Source organism: Coturnix japonica, chromosome 1 (genome assembly GCF_001577835.2).
Source record: "Coturnix japonica isolate 7356 chromosome 1, Coturnix japonica 2.1, whole genome shotgun sequence".
NCBI classification, from domain to species: domain Eukaryota; kingdom Metazoa; phylum Chordata; class Aves; order Galliformes; family Phasianidae; genus Coturnix; species Coturnix japonica.
Genome location: NC_029516.1, coordinates 63,671,930 through 63,680,535, shown reverse-complemented (window position 1 = coordinate 63,680,535; position 8,606 = coordinate 63,671,930). Strand labels below are relative to the sequence as shown.

General features: G+C 45.2%; 1 long non-coding RNA gene across 1 annotated transcript; it reads left to right on the top strand.

The window, feature by feature from the left end:
- Positions 1 to 335: 335 nt before the first annotated feature.
- On the top strand, positions 336 to 8,175 carry LOC116653817. The gene is made up of 3 exons (XR_004308288.1): positions 336 to 7,570; positions 7,893 to 7,984; positions 8,076 to 8,175. It is a non-coding gene; the product is annotated as an uncharacterized LOC116653817 (long non-coding RNA).
- Positions 8,176 to 8,606: the final 431 nt, after the last annotated feature.

The following is an 8,606-nucleotide window of genomic DNA, read 5'->3' as shown; positions in this document are numbered from 1 at the left end:
AGCTGGGAACTGAAGGCAGAAAGCAGATCTTCTGGCCTTAACTTTGAAAATATCTGTCTTCAGCACTACCTTTCCCAAGTGAGATTTGATAGAAAAGCAGCTGTTTGATTAGTTCTTCCTTTGAAAGAAAATCTCACTGTAAACAAGATGACAAAGTGAGGCAGGACCTAATCAGCAGTGGGCAGCATCTAGGAGCCCATCCATCAGTCCTGATGCTCCCTAAGGACTCAAGGGAAGACACTTGCTCCCTAGTCCATGAGTCTGTCTCAAAGGTTTGTTTATCTAATATACGTGGTAATTGGATGAATTCCTGGGGGGGCTGGGAAGGGGTGTTGGAGTGTGGGTGGCAGGGTACAATTTAGCTTCAGTAAAAATGCATGCAGCTGAGCTTCAAAAGCCATACTAGCCTTCACAGAAAAGATGAAAAAGCCTCGAATTTAAAAAAAAAAAATAAAATAAAGCTTTAGGTTAAAAACAAACAAAAACAAAAAAAGAGAGAGAATGTCCAAGGTCAGTTTAAGACAACCCAATTTTTTTTTTTTATGGGACTAGAACCATCCTCTGGTTTACAACATTAAAGAGGATAGCTTCATGGCAACAAAGTCCTTAGCTCCTTTTATGTTTCAGTAGAATTGCAAATTCAGTAACGTTATGATCTTACTACAACAAAACTACATCCGCAAGTTGTTTTTTTTTTACACAACTAGTCAAGGGCCTGGAATAAATCAAGGCATAGTCTGGCTCCATTTGCACTGAAAACACTGCATAACACATACTCTTTCATATGCAACTACCTACTACAGCTCTGGGAAGCAGTCTGTACAGTCACAATGCATTTAAGGAGTCTGGATCCTGAAGCTTCTGGTCCTTCCACAAGAGCCTGTTTTTTTTCCCCACAATCACAATCTATTTCCAAGACATTCTGTTCTTTTCACTTACTTTTTTTTTTTCCCCTATATATTCAGGGAATATATATTTGAAAATGTGACTATAGCAGTTTTTCTTTCTACATTGCTTTATTTCATGATATTTGTTGAACTTATGCACTTTCTATTCAGAAATTAGATGAACTGTACAGGCTATTGGTTTTGATCCAAAAAATCTGAATTCTCTTACCATGCTTCAAATTAACCACATCAGGACTGAAACACTGGAGAGGCAGGAAACAAAGAGAGCAAAGATTTCACTGGCAACAAGACACAACAATATAATACAAAAATAGACTCAGAATTTTAGAGGTATTAGAGTACCCAGCTTTCAGAAACAGACAATTTCTTCCTTTCCAAAAATTTCAGATCTAAGGAAAACAGCATTAACTGCCAATACACTGAACTCCCTCCCTGCAATACAGGTTTTATTACAAATAATAAAAGGAGGAAAAATATGATTAGTGATGAATGTTCACAGTGATAACTTTTCCTAGATATTGTCTATAGAGGGGAAGCATGACAGTGGTCCAAGAAGCAGAAGGCCCAGTCTGACTAGGTTTGCAACGAGCAGCTCTTAAACACAGAGAGGTCTGTGTTTTTGGAAAGGATATGGAAGCAAGGCAAATTCTCAAGAATAAGGCAGAATCTGGAAAGTATCAATTAAAAGAAATAAAAAGAAATAAGTCAAAAGCATTCAAAAAGATACAGCACAGTGCCATGTCTGCCATTTGCATCTCCACTGCTAAATAATGGTTAAAGCAGATGGAGGATCATGGCAAACTGAAGGAACAAAAAAATACGAAGATTCATCTGCAACAAGAGAATAAAAAAGAAAAAGCTCTACTTAGAGCTGAATAACATGCCAGATTGCCCAGAGAAGGTGGGGGGGGAGAGCACTCTGAGAAAAGCAGAGAGAAAAGTGTTACACTTAAAAATGAAGCAAGGAGCAGAATGAAGATTGCACTGCCCCCATGGAGAGATAATGAGATGTCACTTCCAGTACAGAAGTCAAAAGAGGTCAACTTAAAGAGTAAGTAGAAACCCAGAGAAAACAGAGGCGAGTAGACGATAGCAGAGACAATGTGAACAGAGTATGTAAATTAATTTCTTACAATCCTGATCACATGGATCATGTGAAATGGTGTCAAGGAAACCGAATTTTGTTTTTTAGCAGGAGATGGTAGGAATGGGGACAAAACAAATTGGCAATTAAAAAGTAAGAACAATATTATGTATTTTCAAACTTCACCACAGATACTGCCAGAAGCCCAAGTGGAAATGCTTACAGACATGGAATAATGTGAGTGTGTGAGGAAAATTCCTACTACGTGATGTTGAATAAAGGACTTAGAAGCACATTAAAAGGTCAAATCTGATCTCTGGCTGTGGAGAGAATATCAGTTAGAGCAGAAATATAGACCCAAATACTTGGTCTGAAAAAAACAGAAAATTTGTTTTGGAAGAGACCTTAAAAAGTCATCCAATTCAACTGCTCTGTAATGAACAGGAACATCCAAAGATAGATCAAGTTGTCCAGAGCCTGGTCCAGCCTGACGTTGAATGTCTCCAGTAATGGGGCATCCACCACTTCTCTGGGCAACCTGTGCTTTACCATCAGTATTGTCAAAAAAGTTTTTCATTCTATCCAATCTAAATTCTCCTCTCTGTTAGTTTGAAAGCATTTCTCCTTGTCTGGTCACAGAGGTCCCTGATAAATATTCTGTCCCCTTCTTTCTTATAGCTCCCCCTTTAGATACTGAAAGGCTACTTCCATGTCTTCCCAGAACCTTTTCTTCTCCAGGTTGAATAGCCCCAGCTCTCTTGGCCTACTGTCATAGGAGAAGCATTCCATCCCTTGGATCATTTTTGTGGCCCTCCTCTGGATACACTCTAACAGGTCCATGTCTCTCCTATACTGAGGACTCCACATCTGGATGAAATATTCCAGGTGAGGTCAAACCAGTGCAGTGTAGAGGGGAAGAATCACCTCTCTCATCCTGTTGGTCATACTTCTTTTGATGCAACCAAGGATACAGTTGTCTCTCTGATCTGTGAGGGCACACTGCTGGCTCATGCTCAGCTTGCCATCCACTTGTAGCCCCAAGGCCTTTCGGGCAGGGCTGTGCTCCATTCTTTCACTACCCGGTTTGCATTGGTAGGTTGTACCCAGGTGCAAAACATTGCATTTGGCCATGCTGAACCTCTGAAGGTTCTCTTGGACCAACTGCTCAACCTGTCTAGGTCTCTCTCTGGATAGCATCCCATCCCATGGGCGTGTCAACTGCACCACACAGTCTGGTGCCATCTGCGAACTTGCAGGTGCACTCAACACCACTATCAATGTAACTTATTAAGATATTAAACAACAACGGTCCCAGTATCCCTGATGGATACCACTCATCACTGACCTCCATCCAGACACTAAGTCATTGACCACTACTCTTAAAACTGCATGTGACATTGCTATTTTCACCTGACCACCATCACTCCTCAAATACTATTGAGAGTGGCTTGCCAACTACATCAGCCAATTCCCTCAGGACTCTGGGATGTATCTCATTGGGACCCATGGATTTATGGATATCCAGGTTCCTCGGGTGGTCACAAACCTCATCTTAAGTTTACAAAAGGAAGGAACATTGCTCCTCTTGTCCCCACCTTCCAAACCACCCACTTGAAGGGTTTGTGAAGACCAGTTGCTAGTAAAGACCGAGGAAAAAAAGTTGTTGAGTACCTCAGTCTTCTCTTTGTCCATTGTTACCAGCCTGCCTGTATGTTTATGGGGTGGGAGGGTACACTTTCTTAGACTTTCCCTTTCTGTTTGATGTACCTAAAGAAGACTTTCCTGTTCTTCTTTACATCCCATGCCAAGTCCAGTTTCAGTTGGGCTTTGGCCTTCCCAACCCAATCCCTACACAATCTAGCAGCATCCTTATACTCCTCCCAGCATACCTGTGCCTCCTTCTACTGCCCCTGCATTTTGTTCTTGCTTTTCAGTTTGACCAGCAGGTCCCAGTTCAGCCATGCCATTCTCCTACCTTTCTTTCCTGACTTCTGACACCTGGAGACTGAGAGCTTCTGTGAACAAAGGAAAGCTTCTTTAAAGATCTGCCAGCTTTACTCCTTTCCCTTGTCTCTGGCAGCAGTTTCCCAGAGGAGTATGTCGGATAGCTCCTTGAAGAGCTGGAAGTAAATATATATCTTCTAAACAGACTTAAGAAAGAAGAAATATCAAAATTAAATCTGGCTATGCTCAAGAGGCAAAGAAATAAAGTATTAATTAAGGACACTGGAACACTTGACTTGCTGCCCTGAGCTAGAGGTCAGAAAACAAGTTCTGATCCCGGCTTGATCTCAGACCTGTCAGAGATTAACCTCTGCCCTTGGTTCAGTTTTACTTCTTACACAATAAACTCTCTGGAGCTAGTACTGCTCCTCACACTCCCGACACAGTGCAGTACACTCAGTTGTGTCACATTAAAGCAACAAAGCAGGACCAGAGGAATGAAACAAAGAAGCAGATGGCTTACTGATTTGGGGGAAACCTAGAATTATAGTTTGTTTGGGGTTTGTTTGTTATTTTTGTTTTTTGAAGAGCAAGAAACAGAATAAGCAGCCCAGAAGGAGAAACCGGAGAAAGCAACAAAGGCTGTGGATGTTATCACAGCACATACTGTCTTGACAGTCAGCTATAGTAAATGACTGCAACAATGCAGAAGATGGAAGACAGAAATTCATAAGAGTGTGGGAAGATGAGGAACACTGGCAGATATAGGCTGTGTAATGCACAGCCTGATACACATGAATATTCACAGGTCCCTATTGGGGACAATGCCAGGCATGTGTCAGGCCATCTATTTGCTTTCATTCACTCTCAGTAGAAAGTCTCTGAATATTTCTTGTCATGGATAAGCATTTCATGCACACATCCCACGTGATTGTACCAGAGGATACAAAGCCCTCACACAGTGTTTCTCTTTTCCAGCCAGATAAGCATAGCTTTTAACCATGTTTCCTCTGTCAACAGGTATTTCACTTTTTTTTTTTATATATCATGTATGTACTCATTCAATCATTTTTCACTTGTGGTAATCTTCTTGAAAGATGAAATGAACGTGACATGAGAAAACAAAGCAGAAGAAATACACTTTAAAACATGCAAACATTACTGAACCAATTTTTGAATAAGTAGAGAAAAAGGCAGATAGATCACAAATATTTTGTATATTTACGCTATAAGCTGCGTCACCATATGGAGAGATCCAGGCTCACTTTAAAGGAGTTCTCTTTGGCTGTGCAAGCTGCCTGCCAGCCTGATGCACAGTGTGGCTCATCACCCTGCTGTTAGCAGCAGTGGGACTGGACTGCTCAGAGCCTGCTCATCTCATTCAGGATGCAAGCAAACTGGGCTGAGCTGACACCAGGTTTAAAACTGTGATCACAGTATTTATTTATTTTCTTTTGGAATGAGTAGTTACAGGCAAGCAGTTGAGTGAGTGATGAGAAGGTCCACTTAGCAGGTGAAGGCAAGAGCCTGGTAGTTTCCACCCATGTTTATGAGCAATGGGAAAGATTTTCTCCTATCTCAGCATCAGCCAGAGCAGGTCCTTCAAAAATGCCCTAACAGAAATCTCGCTGTCTTATGCTTTATAGCCTAAAGACAAGAGACATGCCTCAAGCCTCCACTGTACAAAATCCTATGTATTTTCACAGGCAGGAAAGGTATCATGCAATATTCCTTAAGAATTCTAGTTAATTACATCAGTGCCTTTATGTTAAACCTGTGCTTTTCCTTTGAGGTCTGTAGCATGACCTCTTGCTCCTTGCCTTTTCCAGGAGGCTGGGTGCTCACCCTGTCATGGCCCAGGTGACTGAAAAGTGCTCAGCCCATAGGGAGCATACATAAATCAGACATTCTGCATGACCCCTTCACAATCTTGGCATTTCTGACTGAACTAATGAAGTTTTCTTTTTCTCACAGGAAATCCATGAAGGTGTTTCTTCTCCCAGTAGCTTCTAAAGTTCTGAATACCTCAGTAGGGCTTATTCAGACGTATCTGGTATACTTCAACTAATATATCCACAACAGAATAATGTCCTGTTTAAAACTTAAAAAATAAAGCAAATTGAAAATAACCACAACCTCCAGATACAGCTCAGAAAAAAAAAAAGAAAATATAGTCCTGAAAACATTGTTACAAGATAACATCTTGACTAGTGGTACAGAGCAGGGTAGTCACACTTGAGCTGTTTGCTGATTCTTAACAGTATTACTAAGAGTGAAAAATTAAGAAGTCAGAGGAAAAGCTGGTGAAAGCTTCTAATTTGAAACCTTAACTGCAAAGTAAAGCCTAACAGTTCTAGCCCTACAATACATCCTCGTGAAGGAGCAACCTGTGACCTTGCAGGGAACAATCAGCATGCTGAAAAGAGTGAATGAGTCACAGAATCACAGGGTTTGGAAGACAACTCTGGAGATCAGCTAGTCCAACTCCCCACTAAAGGAGGTCCTGTAGGCTACACTGGAGAGGAAAGCGTGAGCAAGCAACCTTCTGTGATATGAGCACTTAGTATAAAAGCAATCCTGATGTAGAGATTGCCAGCAGCCTGTACTGCAAGCAAACTAGAACAGACAAGAAGTGTCTAAGTTTCAGAAAACTTATTACTCCACCTGTACTGTCACAAGTTCACTGGGTCAGATAGGATCTAGCCAATAGTGACAAGGGAGCTGGCAGAGTTGATTGCCAAGCCACTTTCCACCATCTATAAGTGTTCCTGGTCAACCAGAGGGGCTTATTCTGCTCCTTATCCCAGATTTATAGGTCGGGGGGCTACAGATTAAAGACACTCATACGAAAATAACACCCTTATGCTGATTTACTGTCACTCCTAAGATCTTTAATGAGAATGCCTGGGTACCAACGGGTGCAAGCAATTGTTTGCATTGCAGTACTAACACCACTGAGGAAATCAGGCTCAGGGGAGGCCTCACTTCATGGAACTCCCTGAAAGGAGGCTGTAGCCAGGTGGGGGTCAGCCTCTTCTCCCAAATATGAGAAGAGGAACGAGAGGTAATCAGCGGCCAACAGCCCACAAGTGAAGCCTGGAGAACATCATGGCAACACGTAAACACTCTACTGGATACTGATGGAGCCACAGGCCCCGCAGCATCCAGGTAGGGCCAGGAGGGTGGATGTGCCGCCCAGTGCCTTCGGCAGCACCAACACGCCGGGTTCCAGAAGGGCTGCATCCGGCAAGAGCCACTGCCCTCCTGCTTGGGTGCCCTCAGCCCTGTGAGGTGTGATGGTTCCACAGGGGGTGGCACAGAACAGCCATTGTGACTTGCAGGGTTTAGAGCAGAGCTGAGGCTGCGGGGCTCAGGCCCAGCTCAGTGCGACTTGTGAGGTGAGCAGGGAGGAAGGGGCTGCCTGAGGCTGCCGAGGGAGGGAGGAGGGTTCCCTAGCGCTCGGGGACCTGAGCTGCCAACTCATCCTCGTCCCGCTTCTCCCATAGGTTGGCACACAGAGGACAAAGCCTGGTTTTACTGGGACAGAGACTCTGCGAGTGCTCGCCATTGATACACACGATGTCTGAGGGGATGTCTGAGGGGACACAGGAGGCCGCCGGCTCGACTGAGCTAGGTGAGAGCAGAGTATCCCTGCACACAGATCCCCGCCGCCAGGCAGAGGGGTGCTGGTGGTCTGCCTGAAGCGGAGAGAGGAGGTGGGGGCACACAGGGACTCCCATCTGCCGCAGGCAGGGCCCCTCTGCTCCTTGGCCAGGGGGGCTGAGGTTGGGCTGTGGCTGCCCACTGGCACTGCTAGGACTACGGTGCCCCTTCCCCTCCACGGCCTCCAGCCCTGCCCCTCAGCTGGCACAGCCGGCACAGAGCAGCCCCTGGGACAGTCCCCGGGGGCACCTGACCCCACAAGGCACTCACAACTGTTACTCTCTCCTCTCCAGCATGCGTGCTCTGTGGCCAAGTGGATAACAAGCCATCCATCTTCGGCAAGAGATACGAGATGTATGGGCTATGTTTCCATGCATATTGTGTGGTGAGTTCCCTCGTGGCTTCTGCCACCTTCCTCCAACCAGCGGTTCCCTCCTTTCTGCATTAACAAAATCACGCTCTTTCCTCCTGTACAGGGATTTGCCAACGGTCTTTGCCAACATGGCATAGACAATCAAAACAGGGGACTTTTTCACATTGAACACCTCATTGACTTGATGAGGGTGGCAGCGCAGAAGGTGAGCACCGAGACCGAACAGGGAGCTATTGGTGCCAAGGAAGAGGCAACGGCGAGCTTAGCCTGGTTCCCCACGAAGCAATTCCAGCCCCCTCCTCCCAGCTCCAGGGAGAGAATTTCCGCTCTTGCAGACCAAGCCCGTGTTCACCAGGCAGCTCGCACAGCTGCCACCCAGACCCTGCCTGCTATCCTGCGCCCTGCCAGAGGTGCGGGGCGCAGCCTGGCGTAGGCCCTGAGTCCTGCAGCTGATGGGAGCTGCTTCTGCTCTTTCCAGTTTGCTTCATCTGCGGGCAAAATGGGGGCCAGCTCACCTGCGCAAGAGCGGGCTGCACGCGAGCTTCATTTCCCCTGTGCCCGAGAGGGTCAATGTGTCACCCAGCACTTTGGAGACCACAGGTAAAGGGCTCCCAGCTGTCACCTGTGGCCTCCA